The sequence below is a fragment of the Serinus canaria genome, chromosome 2 (assembly GCF_022539315.1).
Source record: "Serinus canaria isolate serCan28SL12 chromosome 2, serCan2020, whole genome shotgun sequence".
NCBI lineage: Eukaryota > Metazoa > Chordata > Aves > Passeriformes > Fringillidae > Serinus > Serinus canaria.
This window is the reverse complement of record NC_066315.1, coordinates 136,863,317-136,882,065: the sequence shown is the minus strand read 5'-3', so window position 1 is coordinate 136,882,065 and position 18,749 is coordinate 136,863,317.

The window sequence follows — 18,749 nt, the reverse complement described above, 5'->3', positions numbered from 1 at the left end:
ATGCTTTTATATAATGACTAAAAAGTATTGATAAAATTGGTAATATGCCTTTGAATTAATGCAGTTTCCATAGTTGTGGGTGTTGGTTAGCTGCATCCTTTTACTCCTCGATTGGAGAATTTTCTCCAAACTCCTTCCTATGGGCTGTTGAGAGCTGTTAAGCATAATGTAGGAAATATTGACTTTTTGTTCATTTTTGTCTTAGTGAAAAATGGAACAGGATATAGTCTAAATTACATACTTTCATGGTAATGGCTCTGTGAGATAAATTATAATTATATTGCTTGCCTCTCTTGAATGAAACAAGATAGTTACTTATATAGTAAGGTGATTCAGTTTTTCTTAAAACTATGTGGCCAAATGATTGGTTGAAATGTCTACATTTTTCTACCTTTCTATTTTTCTGTTCCATAAATGATCAGGCATAGCTTCACAAAAATCCTAATAGTCTTTTTCCATATTATCTTCATAATAGTAATTATCTATATTCATAATACAGTTCTCTCTACATTTTACAGGTAAAATAGATTGCAAATGTGTCTGAGTGTTCCTCAAGCCTTCTACAAAGGGAATAATTTCTGAGAGTAAGTATCCATCCAATGTCCTTGGGAGACCTCATGGACCTCCAAGATAGGATTCATCATACTGATCTTTAATGCCTGGAGTCTAGAGGCTGTTTTTGAGCTGGCTTTCTAGATTCCCTGTGTATTAAATGGCAAGAACTGGGCATGGGAGTTCAGCAGTTAACTCACATGAAAGTAATATTCAAATTAGGCAGAAGAACTGTGCCTAGAACACCTACTTTCTTCTGCTGACTGGAGCCAATAAGACTTTTTTAATTTAGACTTTGTATTTAGATCAAACATATGCCTCTATTTTTCATGAAATAAATTTCAACCCTGTCCTCTCTTGAGGAGCTCTCAAGTCATGATTAATGCAACTTCTAGATCGATAGATAAAAATTATATTAAAACACTTGATATTATTATTATTGTTGTTGTTGTTGTTGTTGTTTTTGTTGTTGTTGTTGTTATTGTTATTATTATTATTTTGCTGATTCTCCTAATTTGTTGCTGGAGTTATTTGACTATATTATTTATAGAATATGTCAAAGGCTTTTCATCCTATACATCACATATATTCCTTCTGGACAGATACTTTATTGTCAGGATCTGTTTAATCTGTTTCTGTTCTCTTCATATGTTGAAGCACATAATGATGAAAAAAGAGGAACTGAGTGCAGAGAGCATGCCCTCTCTGGATAGCCAGGAGTCAGATGTGTGCTTCATGCAGATTCTGCTCTTAATTTTATGATAACCTTATGACAGGAAAACAATTTCTCATGTACATACAATTCAATTAGAGTAATTCTATGTCTGAATGATTCCTTCCAACCCAGTGGATATGGGAGTAGTTTATTCTTCAATAGCCTTTGTGAGCAAGGAATTGCAATTGGCTGAGTACAATTGAAGCATGTTTAAAGGTCTAAAGAGAATTTCATCCTACTGTTCTCACACACTGAATAAATAGAAATTTAAAAACTCACTACACTCATTGAAACCTTTCCAGATAATTTTTCTTGTTTCTCATTTAAGAACCCATGGAGAAATGCATCTCTTCTAGCTGTACCTCAAAGGGATGAAAAGGAGAGAAAGGAAGTGATTCTGGCATAATCCTAGTGTCACAAAAAGAAAAGACAAAATAAAAAAGAGTTTCTCATTGCAAATCATTGCACTGGATATCACACAGCCTCTTTGTTTGAGATACCAAAGAAGTAGCCACCTGCAATATGCTGTGATAGCCTGAGTAGGAAGGGAAATATTAGTCTGTACTATGAGGTGAATAGTCAGCTAGACATTTGCCTTAACATACTCAAGGGTCCTGTAATATCTGTTCACTGACTTGGTTGAATGCCCCAGTATGTCCCAGTCTTAGATTAACCACACCAATCCTATAAGCTGCCAACCCAAGACAAGGTGTGTGGCAAGGTTTTGGCAGTGCAGGCACTGCAGAAGTGGCTTCTGTAAGAAGCTACTGGAGGATTCCCCGTGTCCAACAGCATGAATGCCAGCTAGTTCCAAGAGAGATCTACTGCTGGCCAAGGCCAAGCACATTGGTGACTGTGGTATCAACATATTTAAGAAGGGGGAGAAAAGCACAGCAATGAAAGCTAGAGAGACGGGGGTGAGAGCATGTGAGAGCAACAGCCTGCAGACACCAAAGTCAGTGAGGAAGGAAGGGGAGGAAATGCTCTAAGTGTTGAGGCAGAGATTTCATTTCCCTGCAGCCTGTGGTGCAGAAAACGGAGAGGCATGGGCTGTGCTTCTGCAGCCCTTGGTGGTGCACAACGGAGCAGAGATCCACCTGTAGCCCATGGAGGGCCCTGAAGTAGGAGTAGGCAGATGTGCTTGAAGGAGCTGTGGAATCCATGCAGGCACCATCTGTTCCTGAAGGACTGCCCCCCGCAGAAGGGACCACACTGGAGCCCTTCATGGAGAACTGCATCCCCTGGGAAGGACTCACATTGGAGTTCATGGAGGACTGTGTCACATGGGAGGGACCCCCACGGGGGCAGGGACGAGCAAGGAGTCCTCCCACTGAGGAGAACACAGCCGCAGTGGGTGTTTTAAGTTTGGAGATAATTTCCCATTATCCTACCCTGATTTGATTTGAACTAAATTAAACCAGTTTCTCTGAGTTAAGCCTGTTTTGCTCATGATGGTAACTGCTGAGTAATCCCTCTCTGCCTTTATCTTGACCCCTGAACTTTTTTTTGTATTTTCTCTCCCCTGTCCAGCTGAGAGGACTAACAGAGCATCTTGAGCTACAGTAGGCACATCTGTTGAGTGAGAATTTGGACATTATCCTAGAGTATACACTTTTCTTAAATTTTATCTTAATCTAGGCATGCTCTAGTTTTAATGAGAGGATTAGACCTGCAATGAAGGGACTATATGGGTACAACTTTATTTTCTCTGAAGCCCCAGTTTTCATGATGTAATGTTTGCAACAACTTGAAGGAGGAGTGCTAATGAGGGACAAGGACCTGTCTAACACCTGCAGCATTTCTGCAAACCTGTTACAAAATCTAAATGTCTAAATATCTTAGCAAAGCTGTCCCTCTGCAGTTGTACTTAAAAAAACCTAAAAAGGTTGTGATAATGTTATGTTCTCCCTTTTCAAGAGGTATAAAAGGAAGCTCTTTCTCAACTATGCACATAAGTAGTGATACTAAGAAAATTCAGAAGCATACCTGGGTTACAATCTCCTGCTGTCAAAAAGCACATGACCTTGCTGAAGTTCAGAAAGTCATTAAATGGAAGGGCTGTCTTTGGGCTTGTGGGTTTGGTTTAAGACAGCTGAAGCTGACACTGTACATCTACAAGGATATTGGACCCACAAGAGTACTACCATCTCTCTTCTCTGCAGTCAGTTGCTCCAACAAAACATTCATTTTTTTCTTTACGATATAGATCTAAATGCTGCTGCTCTGTATGCATAAAAACAACTCCAGGAGGAGTTTGGAAATCTATCCTGCCACTTTTGTTGGCCCTGTGCACAAATATATAAAGGCTGCTAAAAGGCCTTCCACTCCTCTCTGGAGAAAGTGAATTGCTGCTTCCATTATTAGCTCTGAGAAAAACATCAAAACTACATCCAGTCCTGAATGCAGCATCATGTTCACTCACAGGATTGAGCAGCCATGCTCATGTTACATTCGCCTGAGCCCCTCATGTTGGCTGTCTATAAACTAGAGGATTTATTTTAAGCAGTCCCTGCTGGTTTTTAAAGCTCTTAATGCCAAGGGACCTGGTTTTTGCAAGACTTCCTCGAGCCTCCTCCCAGAGCATTTCCACGAGCTGACACCACATACCTCTGAGCTGTGCCACTTAGACCCACTTGCAACACCAGTATGAGCTTTACCTCCTGCTGAGATAGCTCAAAGTGTGCATTTCACTTCTCTAGACTCTCTGTCTTATCCCAGGTGATCAATAATTTTCTCCATTTGCAGTTGTTCAGTTAATAATGCACCTCAGTATGAAATTAGATCCCTAGAAGGAATCTCAGGGCTGGGTATCTTGAGCCCTGAGACACATTAAAAGGGAAGTTAATTTTGGAAGTTTAGTCAATTACCATATTTTATAGTTTACAACAGCACAGTTCCTTTCCTACTGTATGACAATAAATGGTAAATATATGTGTGTGTATATCTATATCATCTTTATCTATCTCTTTATCATCTATATAATCTATATCTATATCTAATCTATATCTATATCACCTATATGTATATCATCTATATAATCTATATCTAATCCATATCTATATCATCTATATCGACATCTAATCCATATCTATCCATATCTATATCTATATCATCTATATCTATATCTATATCTATATCTATATCTATATCTATCTATATTTATATCTATCTATATCTATATCTATATCATCTATATCTATATCTACATCTATATCTATCTATATCATCTATATCTATATCTATATCTATATCTATATCTATCTATCAATCTACATGTACCAAAAATACTGAAGAGCATCTTTCAAGGGAGAAAAAAATAGTAGTACCCAACTTCTTATCACTGGTAATGAGAGAAAACAACCAACCCTGAATGCTCCTCAAAAACTACTGCATAGAGAAGAGTAATATTTGGATAATAATAATCTTTTAATGTTTGCTTTTATGCCTCATAATATGTAATATAATCAGAAAAGGCATATCTGAAGGATACTGTCCGGAAAACTCTGGAGCCCTTAGAGGCTGGTACCAGTGAGCTTCTAACATATTTACAACAAATGCTCATTTTAAAACTTGAGAAACAGTTGCAGCCAAGCCATAGACTTTCTGAGTAAATTGGCATAAATTTGGAATTATTCTGCAGCTAAAATCAATAAATACACAGCACTTTCCATGTCAGCGTATATTAGCACAACTGCAGAAGAGTTAAGTCCCTTCTGGTTTATCTTTCCATACTAGTGCTGATGTAGTCAGTTCACAGATCTGGGCTGTGAAAGCCCTAAGAAAGTGTCACTATGGCACCAGTTTATTTGCATACTGAGAGTTCCAAGCTTTGGGTTCTGATCTTCCTTTTACTTTAGATTCATTTCCACAGGTTGGGGGAATCAGCCTCAGGGACAGTTAGCCAAGAGGAGTGCAGAGCTCACTGGCAGATCCAGACACAAGCATATTAACAAGGCTTTCACACCACTGCTAACTTCTGCTGTCCCTGATTGTTGCATACAATTGCTGACTCCATGCCTATTTTAAAGTCCAAATTTGCCATTGAATTTAGTGGGAACAGAATGAGGCTCCTATGCCTTTTAGCCCATCGCCTGTCTGGGCTGCATTGAAGCTGCCTGCATTCAAACAGCCTGGCAGTGCTCCATTGTAGGATCCCTGAAGCTTAAGATCACTTCATTTTTCCTCTCTTTGTGAATCAGAAGTAGCTATTTTTGAATGTGTTTTTAGTAGGAAACTTTCCATAATATATTTTGAATTTTTATATGTCTATATGTTTTTCTGCTATATTTCCTTATGCCATGATACTCTTGAGGAGTCTTTCCAGTCCAAATTTCCCTTGGCCATTCTTTGTATATATATATATATATTTTTTTTTTTTTTTTTTTTTTTTTTTTTTTTTTTGGTATTTTTTCTTTTTTCACATTTACTTAGCTTTTTCCCTTCCCATCCCCTGCCTGCCTCTATCTTGGTACAAGATGTCTGAAAAAAATTGGTTTGTTGTTTAATTTTTAAGAAGGAAAAAACCCACCCCTGGCTACTTTTCCAGTATTTGACCAAACTCAACAACAAAAAGTCTGCTCAGCACACATAAAAAGAGCACTGAGATAACTTTTGGAGAACTCACTTTAGATGGCCTCAAAGCAAAAAATAAGTAAAGATGTGCCAGGATTGGATTACCCGCTCCTACATCTACCCACAGACTACAAAGACAAAAAGGCCTCCTTGTGCTTGCGGGTCACCATATTAACCCACAAGGTTCAGTCAGCAAACACGTGTCCTTTTCAAAAGCTGCCCTTTACTCAAAGCTGTGGTTTTTTCTATCTGTGGTTTTGAGCAAAGTAAGCAGAGCTCTCTGCCAGTATTTCAGGCTACCCATCACACTAAGACATCTTGTCAGAATTCAGCCATCTCTGTGGAGCTGGCGGGTACTTCACTGAATTTCACAGAAGGAAGTACATTTTTTTTTTTTTAAGCCAAACCATAGATCACATCCCTGCTAGTGAGTTGGGACAAAAAAATTCCTAGGTACTCTGTTTCTTTTTGCAAAGGGGAAAGGATTTTAAATGGAACCCCCTGCCAGGTCTCCTACTTACAGCTCTGTGCATAAGTCAGGAGTAGTACAATATCTGCTGCTAATCCAGAAGCAATATGCTGCAGTCATTAAGGTAGTTACTTACTACTGTGCTGATGAATGCACAAAAAAGAACAGAAAGGAAATTTGGCAGAGCAGATGGTGGATAATGATAGTGACTGTGAACAAAAATACTGTTAAGTATTGTGTCTGTTGGGGAGCCCATTCCCCAATGTAAATATAAAGTAAACATGACATAGGTATTAGGTAATTTTACAATCTACTGTTTTTGGCAGCTAGTTTGGCACTGGTCATTGTGTCTATTTTGGGGATCAGCTGTATGGTCCCAGATTGCCATTTTTCCTCTGCCTTTCTTTCTCTTAAATTTCCTACAGTATATTATCACTTCATTTTAGTTTCACTTATTTCCTCTGACAGTAGAGCAGGCCAGGCAGAGTCACTTCCTCCCTAAAACTCAATCTGTGTGAACACTGCAAAAACCTTCCAAATGAAATGCTTTATTAAAACACATACATATTCAGCCATTCACCTTCTCAAACATCTTTTTCCTCTGGGTGCTGTATACACTAAGGATGCTTGCTCTCCTCCAAGGTGGAAGATCTTTCTCTCTTAAGAGGTACCCCACCTGGCACACATGACACTTTAAAGTGCAATTTGGGATTCAAAAAGAGCTGAATTCAGGCCTTTTTTGTTCACTTCCTGGAACTTACCTTTTTTTTTTCCTCTCTGTGACTGCAGTCTGTTTTGCTACACATGCTTTTCTGACAGATGCCAGTGGAGGTCTTGAATTAGATTAGGTCACATGGATAAAGGAAAATATTTTGGTATAAAAGGTTATCTGCTCTCCTTGGTTTTCACACTTTTTACTCTCCCGGTCTCCTTTTTAGAGCAAACTTTCTAAAGCCTTTAAAAGATAAAAGGAAAAATCCCAGGAACAAGGCTTACTTATACACTCACCATTCAAGTAATGTCTGCTTGCAACAAATTTTTTTCAACTGATTTTACACATTCCTAATTACAGGCTTTTAGGGATCAAATTAACTAGGTCAATTAATGAATCCCAGATCTAACTTATAATGCATTCATATACGGGGGTAGTGTCTGGGATTAATGAAGTGATTCTGTAATAAAAAAAAATCAGCAATTAATATTTTATTTGTAGGCTGAGGGCTGAGGCAAGATTTTGGAAAAGCCAAGTAGTTCTGCTGCTAGCTTCATGATTTAAATTAGAGATGTCTGCACATAAAATTTAATGATTCTCTCACAAAAGGTAAAAGGATGTGTCAGCTTTTCTCTGAATTTGCATAGATAAGTATATTTATATATGTCTCTGTGTGCTCTTCAACAGAAAATCCAAACCCTTTAAGTTATATTAGCTGATTGTTGTGCTTTTTTATTAAAGAACTGGGGTAATTTAAAAGAAGTTTAAAGAGAACAGAGTAGTGTCCTTGTTGCTTCCCAGCCCATGAGCAAGCTGCATACATCAATGCCTGAATTATTTTCAGGTGATTTAGTTTACTCCTAGACTCAGATTGCAAAGCTGAAAGAGGTGCAGCAGTGGAGGGCTTTATGCAGCAGAAATGATCCATGGCCTCGTGGGGCACATTAGGCCATCTCAGTTCACAGGTCTGGTTTGGACACCTCGCTGAGCTGTTTGACAGCAGCCCACGCCAGGCAGAGCAGCCATTTCCTCTGCCTTCCTCTGATGGATGGGCTGGCTATGAAGGCTGATGGGAGGGCAACAACTGATCTGCAAATAATTTCTTGTGAATCTTCTACAATCATCACAACCACCCAGGTCTGGACAGAAAATGCCAGCATCTTTGGCTTCCTGTAATATTTTTGGTGGCAAGGATGTAGACCTAGATAGTTTGGTAAACCAAACTCCCTCTTCTTGGAAATGGAGTGGAAATGAGCATTTTCTCACTACATAGCAAGCTTCTTAATGCTTGCAAATTTTTCCCAGCATGACATTTGGTTTAGAAAGCTTTCTTTTGAGAGAGACATCATATAAACAACATTCTCCATCATATCTATCTATTAGAAATTAATTTTTTAAAGAAAGGATAACTTTGAGAAATTTTAAACAGTAGTTATTTCTTACAGATATTGTTCCTTGAAACTAGATTTGTGCTGTTGTATGGTGAAATGAAAAATGTTGTTTCAGGTTTGGACTTGATCCATATGCCAACAATACATATTAGTTTTATTTAGGTTGCTTAAACCTTTATTTCAGTGTTTAGTGACTGAAAGTTTAACTATGCATTTTTCATCGTTTTCTCATTTTTTCCCCCTGAAATTCCCTAAGCTGCTTAGACAGGGGATGTAGGAAATGAATAAATATCACAAAACTGATTGCCTATAAAACACCACTGGATTACTGATTCACACGTACAATAATTGTTCTTTCAAAATAGCCCATAAAAGCAGTAATCCTTTCGAATGCTCCATCCCCATTCTGCAGCTGATGAAAGATGCATGCTCACCAGTTGTGACCCTACAGAATTCCTAAGAGTGCATCTGAATTTAGACCATGAATAGACATCTGGACTTTGGTTGTCATTTCCACATTCATACAGCTTTTGTGCAGCCCAGATCACTTTGCAAAGGTGGGTATATATTGCTGGTTAAGTCATGGATAAATCATTAGTTTTACTCGGTGACTGGAGTTAGTTTTGCTAAGCACAAAAATTCAAGGGCAACTGTGAGCAATGTTTTCTTCCAAGTCAAAAAATCATATCTGACAACACCAGATTTTAAAGCTGTATTTCCAGCAATATCAGAAAGAACTTCTGTAATAATCTCCAGACTATCAAATCATTCAGTTTATTCAGTCTCCTTGTTTCAGTGGTTCCTTTTCGCTTGTCCTTGTAGTTGGAAGAGGGGCAACTTAAAAGAGAAGGAACAGAAACAGAACCGGAAAAATTTAAAGCCCATAGAGCAAAAAGGAAATGGACAGCATTGGTGATAAGGAGGAAAACAATTCTTTCTCAGTTCCTTCCTTCTGAGGAAGGCAGCCTTCACTTCTGAAGGGCCAGCCAGTTATCTCTGCCACTGCACTCAGTGAGAATTTCAGCTGTTAATGAACAGGTGACATTGCAAACCCTGTGCTGACTCTCTCTACTTCGTTTCTCATACTGGGATTTCTTCACCTACCCACACTGCTCTCTCTTTGGCCAGAACATAATGGTTTCCTCAGGCTGCCAAGCAAGGTGACCAGGGCAGCTGTTCATGCCTGCCTCCTGCAATTTCTGTCACTGATGGACCTCACTGCCACACCTCTCCTCAGTTATTACTTCTCCAGCCAGTTTTATTTTGTGACTGGAGTTTTCTCTTTCTCAATGGCCAGTGTGAATTTTCTCAATCTCATACTCTGTGTTCAGCCTTCTCCAGACAAAAACTGGAAAATAACAACCAAAATTATCTAAAAAAAGGTGCAGCTCCAAAACAGGTGACAATTGGTCATTCACACATAATACCGCTGAATTAATTTTTATTTCTAGTTAGAAAGCTATAATTTCTTGTATCATAACAGAAAAATTTTTTAAAAATAGAATTATTCAACATAGAGCAAATTAACATTTTTAATTTGTGAAAACTGTCTCCTTTTTGATATTTTGATTCAATCTTTTGTTGTTTTTTTTAGTTTTAATTTTAGTCTTGGAGTAGGGGCTTGGTGTGTTTATAAAGTTTTCACTATTAAGAGTGCTTTTTAAGGAAATACCACAAAATTTTTAATGACAATTAAATTTGCTAAATTCTACAATTTCTTTGTATTTGCAAGACTGTAGAAAATGACAGAAGTAAAATTTCAGGTACAGTATAGAAATGAGACTGAACAGCTGAGTGAGAACAGAAAATACTGAAATTTTGGAATTTATGCCATTTATGCCATGACATATAGGACATATAATTCTAAACAAGACAAAGTCTATTGACATGAATTTCAAGGAAGATAAAGTTAAGATTTTCCATTTTATAATCATTTCCAGTCTATTTCCTTTTAAAATTGGAGGCTGAAACTCTGAAAAATAGTCCTATGCAGAAGCTTGGCTATAATGCAGCATTATGTCAGCAAATTATACTAATGCGATATAAGGTTTGACCTTAATATCAGTCATAATCTTGCTTTCTGACAGATTCAATAAATCAAGAAAGTCCTTGACCCACCTACAGAATTCGAGTGTGCAGAGGAGGTACATGGACACTGCTGTATAGTGATGAGGTGTTATTAATTAACTCTTGGAAAAATAAAACAAGATGTGTGGTGTAAGTTGAGTGAAAGTGTCAGATGGTTTGGGGAACAGGCAGGCTGGACTAAGAAGCTGGTGAGGAAAGCAAGACCTTGACATGGGGTGACTTATGACGGGCGTGTTGGGTCTTTTCTTTCCGTTCTTTCTTTTCGTGCTGGGGGACGCGGAGGGAGGGAGGGTGGGCGGGCGGGCGGGCGGGAGAGGAGGGCGGGAGGGAGTGAGGGAGTGGATGGAGGGACGGCGGCGGGTGGCGGCGGGGTGGCGTGCGGGAGGGCGGGAGGCGGGCGGGGTTCTGCTGAGGGCGCGGGGCGGGCGGCGGCTGGAGGGCGGGAGGGAGGGAGGGAGGGCGGGCGGGAGGGAGGGAGGGCGGGCGGGAGGGAGGGCGGGGGGAGGACGGGAGGGCGGGGGTGAGTGCTGGCGGCGGTCTCGTGCGGGCGTGTCTTCGTCGGTCTGTCCTGTGCGGGCTGATTGCGGCTGTCTTGAGGGAGTTCTTGAGATGTGACCACCAGGGATGCTGGGCGAGGAGAGGGAGAGGGAGAGGTGCGAGGGAGCGGGAGCGGGGCGCAGGGCGAGGGAGCAGGGAGAGTGCGAGGGGCGCGTGCAGCGGTTTCTCTGTTGTCGTAGGGCAGCGGGGGCGAGGGCGACAGGAAGGCGGAGGGCCGGAAGGATAGGAAGGAGGAGTGAGGGAGGAAGGAAGGAAGGAAGGAAGGAAGGACGGAAGTAAGGAAGGAAGCGAAGGAGGAAGGAAGACGGGGCGGCACGGAAGGCAGGAAGGCCGGCGTACGGGCCGAGGCGGCCTGACGCGAAGGAAGGAGGAAGGAGGATAGGAAGGACGGAAGGAAGGAAGGCAGGAAGGCAGGCCGGCAGGAAGGAAGGAAGTAAAGGCAGGCAGGAAGGACGGCGGCCGGAAGGCAGGAATGGCAGGAAGGCAGTAAGGCCGGCAGGAAGGCCGGCAGGACGGAGGGAAGGAAGAAGGACGGAACGGGAAGGAAGTGAAGGCAGGAGGCCGGCTTCAGACTTCATCCCTCCCTTCCTTCCGCCTTCCTCCCCGGCCGCCCTGCCTCCCTCCTCCCTTCCCCTTCCCCATTCCTCCCTTCCTCCCTTTACTCCATTCTCCCTTCCTCCCTCCCTCCCGCACTTGTAAGACGCCCGGCATTATCACCCAGCCCTCCCTCCCGCCCTCCCCCCTTTCTTTCTTCTTCTTCTTCTTCTTATTCTTCTTTTCATAAGAAATAATTCCACTGTTTAGTTTTCTGGGAATCCTGGCAAATCCCATGTCCTTCTTCCTGCAAGTTTGCATTTTTAGTGTTTTAACCTGTACATTTCCACACACATTCAAGGATCTTCAGACAATTATGCGAACATTAGGTTTGAGGATTCAGAGCACATGCATTAATAAAAGCTATATAGGAAGTTCCTCAGTATTATGCTCAGGAAAAAGAAAAACGAAATAAAGGCACAGTGTTTTCACTGCACTACCCATAGTTCTCATGATAAAGATTTTTGCTGTAAAAGCCTCCAGATTGGTAAGTGTGTAAACAAGAAATGTGTCATTCTTGAGCTTGGATTAGGTGATACTAGGTTTTAAGACCTGTGAGTTATAATACTTAAAATGTTTATTCTCATTTAGAAATACAGAAGTAGCAAGAGTTATGGACTCCAGTCATTAAAATTGTTGGTCAAAGAATTTACTGCATTCCTGCTGGGGTTCTAGCTTAAAACACAAAGTACCTTTGTTTTCTCTGTCACTAGAAATGTTCTGGGAAGTTCTAGGTGAAATGCATTCTTTGTCAGTTTACTGCCATTGTGACAACTTTCATCAAAACTGGGATCCTTGAGAATCGAGTACTTACTGATGTTTACACAACCTGCAAATCTAAAGCATTTTTCAAGTCTATATTTCAGTCTTATTTCTCTTAACTTGGCCATCTTCTTTCAGTCAGCACGTGTCACCCCAGCAGGATCTTTTAGTATCTCTACTTTTCTGTTGTTTAAGTTTTAATTCATAATTCTTGAACATGTATAATGAGAAGTTTGAAAGTATTGCAAGACCTCATACAGCGCCCAGGCTTTTCTAGAAGTAAGTCTAATACAACCATGGACTGTGGGAGTGTTCATTGTACTGGTAACCTATTTAATTCTGCAATTAGCTAGTCCACTCAGGTTCCTTTCACTTCTTTTTCAGCTGATAAACTCTCACCCTGGAGCAGAACTTTCTGTTATGAGCTGCTATCCTGTCACTTCTCAAGAATATTAAGATCTCTTATATGATATCCTGGTTATCTTCTACTGATAAAAATACCAAGTTGAGAGGTATAGGCAGATTTGTATTTTGCTTTCTTGCTTCCTGAGTGAAAAGCAGACATTAGACTATTAATCACCATCTGTATCAATACTGAGTCTTCAAGAACTCTATCAGTAATTCATCTTCAGATCCTCTACCAATATTTCCCTGATAATTTCATGTTTCACATCATAGATTCTTCACTCCTTTCTTTGATTTTAAATTGCTAGTTCATAGTTGGCACCATTTCCAGAAGTCTACAGATATGAAATTCAGTGTACTTCCTTTGTCTAGAAACTCCATCTAGGATGATCCACGTTTGATTAAAACCTTGTTGTTTCACATCCTAGTAAATTGTCTTTAAATATTTTTTCCTTCAAAATATGTCCTTAAGCAATCTACAGAGATACAGGCTTACAGATGCCTGATTGCTTTCTCCTCTTTTAACTGTAGGCACAGTCTTTGGTGTTTGTTTGAAAGGGGTGTTCTCAAAAATCCTGCAAGGGAGACCCCCTAATCCCTCTGATTTGAATGCATTAAGACTCACGACTTCTTTTTCCACCACAGTTGAGATAACAAGGGTGTGTAAATGAAAGCTGCCATGAAACATTCTGTTTTTCCTCTCAAATCAACATAATTGTCCTTTTTGAAACCTGAGGCAAAATTTGTTTCATTTTTGGCTACACCTAGATTATCTTTAATCTCTGCTTTATCTTGACTGCAAAGCTGCCCAACTTCTTTCCTTGTGCATTTTAGTCTCAATTTATATGGCTCAAAAAGGAAATAGCATATATCCAATATCTTCTTCCAGGCCAAACACAGAAACTATTTTGACAGCCTAAAGTTCATCTTTCATTTGTAAATTACTGGAGAGTTCTTTGAAATTTTTCTCTAGTTTAAAGTAAAATGTTCTGTAAGTTCAATACTTTTGACTTTGAAATTCCAGGTTTCTTCCCTGGCCAGATCCCTTGGGATTCTAGTTTTAATGGGCTTTATTAAACATTTCCATTAGTTCATCAAAGATTGTCCTTTCGAATTGTAAATGTTTAGTTGAATTTCTGATTTTTAAATCACTTTCTCTTAAATGGAATCAGCTTCTCTTTGTTTGATTTAGGTTCCTTTTCTGTTTTCAAAACCATAACTGATATGAGTCTAATAAAAAGTATTTTATCTAGATTCTGGTCCTACATTATTTTCTCATTTTAGAAGATTTATTTTGCTATCCTTCCACAAAATGGTCCTGATTCAAACAAGATATTGCATTACTACACTCTTTTATTTCTTTAGCTTCCACACTCTAAGTTAGAGCTCCAACTTTCTTTCTTCTTTCTGCTTGTCTTAAAGACTGAGTCTCCTTCAATATCTATGTTCCATTTGGAACTGCTGTTATTTGATATTTTTTTCTCTATGACACTTGGTTTCATTTCTATTGGGTGTAGCTCAAAATCATGCCTCTCTGAGGAGCACAAAATAATGTAGGAGCATTTTTTAGTCTCATAACATGCCAATGAAATAACTACTAGCAACCGTGGAAGGCAAAATTGCATTTGAGAGCATGTTAAGAAGGTTGAATGTAGAAACACCTGGATTCCATGGACAAGTCCACCCTTGCTCTAGAGGGATTCTTTTACTACACTTATCACCATAATATCTCAACATCTTCAATGGTGTGGTAAGCAATATGACTAACATCTAACATTTGCACTTTATTTTCTCTTGCTATCTTTCCTCTCAGTGCTAAAGCATTTTAGTTTTAATTTTTTTCTTTTTCATGCCTCTCTTCTTTCTATTTGTTGTACTGAATGGGGCATAAAGAATGTCATCTGTGCAAAGGAGAAAAGATTTCAGTAACTGTGTGAGCCCAGTTTCAGGGTTCATTTGGCTTTAGACCACTGTCCTTCAAAAAATGTTTCCTACTTTGATTCTGACCCTGATAAAACTAATGTAGCACAGAAACTTGTCTGCTATTGAGGATGCTATCCTAACTTTGACATGTAAAAAACAGAGATTAATACCTTGATGTGTCTCTTTAGAAGCACTCCTAGGACCTTGTCAGCCTGCAGAATAAAATAAAGTCATATTATAAAGTCTTATATAGCTGTGGTTTTCTCAATAAGAATTAGCATTACCCCAAAGTTTGTCATATTCACTTTTTGTGAAAATCGCCCCTAACTTTACACCATACTACAAAAGCAGATTAAGCTCTCAGACTTTTCAATGCAGTGATGACAGGAAGGAAGGATGTCAATAATGACATCAGTGTCCTTCACATCAAATTCCTGTGGCACCTTTAGGAAAACAACTTTGTGAGTTAGCCAGTGGCCCATGTGGCTCTGTCACATTCTATCATTTGGGGGCTGATTAGGTGTAGATCAGATCCATTTGGGTTTGTTGTCATAAGGTAGGCAGAAAGGATGAGAGGATGCAGGACAGAAATTACAATGGATAGACTGAGACCTTTAGGAGTTATCATTCAATACTGGTTTCTTTCATCTGGCATCTGAGGTTTTAAAGTTGTACGCAGAACTCACCTTACCAGATGGCCACAGGCAGCCACTGCCAGCTTTGCCAAGACACTCCTGAGATTTCTGATGATGCTTCTGGTAATGGGAACACCAGAGTAAAAGGTGGCTGTTTTCAGAGGCATGATGAAGGCTTTTGGGTACCTCAGCTCTTAGGTAGAGACTATTATACTGACTCTCTAAGGGCCAGAGAACTCTTTGGAATACAATGGACTACCATTGTATGAATAAGCAGATTAATTTATAACTGCAGAATGTGCCTTTCCCATTCTATGAGGCCATAAAATCACACTGTCTTGGTGTTTAGTGTGGTCCAGTACCATTGTAAAAGCATTGCAGCAGCTGTAAGCACTGTAACCACTATCACTCTGTTTACTTCTCTACCATGGACCTTCTCATTGATTCAAATTTACAGGACAGAATTTGGAGGATTTTTACCTTCCTGCTTTTCTCCTGATTTCTGGGTTTCTGAGTATAGTGAAATAAATTAGCTACTTCTCTATATTTTCTCACCAATTTATAAGAAATATGATGTGCCCAAACAGCTTTTGTTTGCTTGTTCTCGCTTTGCATGTAAGCAGAGCACCATGAAGAACACTTGGTGATTAGAGAGAGGAGTTGAAGAGCTCCAAGGGGGAGCAAAGTAATAGAGAAAAACCTTTAAGTGCAGGAAGAAACGTCTCATAATAACCTTCCTGTAGATAAAAAAGTCAAAGGCTGAGACGTGTTAATTTGAAAAGGCAGATGGAATTCTTGTGCACATTTGAAAAGTGACAACTCCAAGTGTGCTTTCAAGGTGAAATTTCAAAAAACACTTGCCTGAGTTAGGGGTACAAACCCAGTTGGAATCTGAGTATTTTAAAAAATCTCATGCCAGAATCACTAGAGAATAAAAATATTCTGTAGATTTAAAGAGTAATATCTAAAATATGGTCATTTTCGTGCCCATAGTCCACATCTGCAAGTAATTATGGGTGCAAATGTAGATGTGTTAACATCTACATACAATAATGTACCTGTTAATCTGATAGTTAAATGTATATTTGTTATCAAATAACATACTCTGCAAACTGTTCCCAGTTATTTGTGCATGTAAAAAGGGAAGCCATGCTAATATTAAACCTCAGAATTCTAATGTTGATCTTTTTATGATTCACAAATGGAAATCACACTAATATCAAAGATAAATATACATATTTGAGGGAGTAATTAATACCTTGTCTCATTTTTATTTTACTGAGAACTGTATTTTCCACCCATGTTATTCATCAATTCTCTTTTGTGTAGCAATAAACAAGTGAGTTACATGAACTTGCTTGAGCAGAATTTTCAGTAATTAGTTTTTAAATACTTTCCAGTTCAGGAGGCTAGACACTGATCTTCCTGAATATTTAAAATTGCCCTTTAAATACTCCTTTACACATTGAACTGAAATTTAGATTTAAAAACATAATTGCAAACCCCTCTTCACAAAACTTTACCCAAATAAAATGTCAGATTTGTATATCTATGGCTCACTTGAAGAAGAGGGAATTATTTTTTTCTCTTTCTTTCAAAGACAAATACTGATTAGTTAACTATCCTGAGATCTGACATTTTCCTGAGTAGATTGTCATCATAATTGTTGATTTATACTAAGAAAAAATACAGTTCCACTGAACTGACTTTCCAATAGGATTATTTTGCTGTGTTGGACCAAAATTATTCTAATGATGAGGTACTTGCTTTCACCTAGCTTTGTAGCTTTTAAGGTACAGTTATTAGTTTCAGATGTCTGGTATGCACATGAAGTTTTTTTCCTGGAAAACTTCAACCAACTTTGGGACTATGATTAACAGGTTATATTGTTATGCTGATTATTAAAGTGTAAACTACCAGCTACTTTAAGTTAGGTTTTGGCACATTCAAAGTCTGTCTGAAGAACCTGCAGGTTGAGAAAAGCTTGCCCTCATTGCTGAAGAGGTGCTTAATGATATCCTTCTGAAAATCTTATCAAACTAGTCGTAAACATCTGAAAAGTCACCTTTAGCTTGTGCCAAGAAGTTTGTCACAGCCTGGAAGTAATCTCCTTGTAATAACCCTTGTATACTCCAAGAGATCTCCTTAAAGATCTTGTAATCTGCAGCCAAGAGGAATTCTCTGGTAGGTTTCCCCTGCTGAAATGTGCTGTTGCTCCTGGGAATCACACATCATGAAAACAAACTATACTGCCTACCTTTTGCCATCTTAAGGAGTTCAGTATTGTCCGTTTATACTTTGGCATTTCTGGCTTTTGCTGTATTTATATAGGCACACATAACCCTCCAAGGCACTACATTTGAAGGCAGCACATTAAAAGAACATTAGCCTGCATTCCTGCCTCCACCAGCCCTTTGTGTAAGCAATGATGCAGGCTCTAATTATCTGCATACATTCAATAATTTTCCCCTCACCAGTGCTCTTACCTCACTCATAAGGAGGCCTGAGCCTAGGACTCAGTCAGGATGGTATATTGAATGGAGCTGTGTTGTAAACAATGTTTTATAGACCTCTTCCCCTATCTTGCAGAAGTTCAAGGTGTGTGATCAAAACAAAAACACTGTGGGATTAAAAACAAAACAATGGTTGCCCAAGTAAAACCAAGACAGGTTCTACTGCAGTCTTTGACACTGTGGGTATGTTTACTGTGGGTAAGCGTATAATGCAGAGATAACTGCACAGTTCAGGCACCAGGAACAATTCTGCAGCAACTCAAGGGAATTCATTCTTCAAAGATAAGCTCAGCACTACCTGAAGTTTCTACAGCTGGACTGGTTCTTGCAACTGGGTTAGCTTGGGTTGACAGGAGTTTGCAATGTAGAAAATACACAGAGCTTTTTTGTGTTGTTTGGTTGCATACATCGTATTTTGCAAGGATGGTCAGTCAACAGTTTTGCATTTCTTACTACCTAACTCACAGGATACTCCTGGGATACTCCTTTTGTGTGTGGGTTCAACATACATAGCCCCAAGCAGAACTGATGGGAGCCATACATTGAACTGAGCTGTTACAAACGATAAATGATCAGCCAGCAAACTAAATGTATTACTTAATTAAACTAAGAATCTTTACTGATAATTTCTTATGCAAAAAACAAGGTGTCGATGTGTCTTTCAGTAAACGTCTCTCAATGCTGTCATCAGACTTCAAAGAAGAAGAGCAAAAATAATATGCTACTTCACATATGTGGAATAATATTTAAGGAGTACCATTAAAAATAAATGAAATTACTGAATATAGTAGGAGATTCAAATATGCAAGAAAGAAAAATTAGGACCCTGTACCCAAGATTATGTAAAAAATCTATTGTTA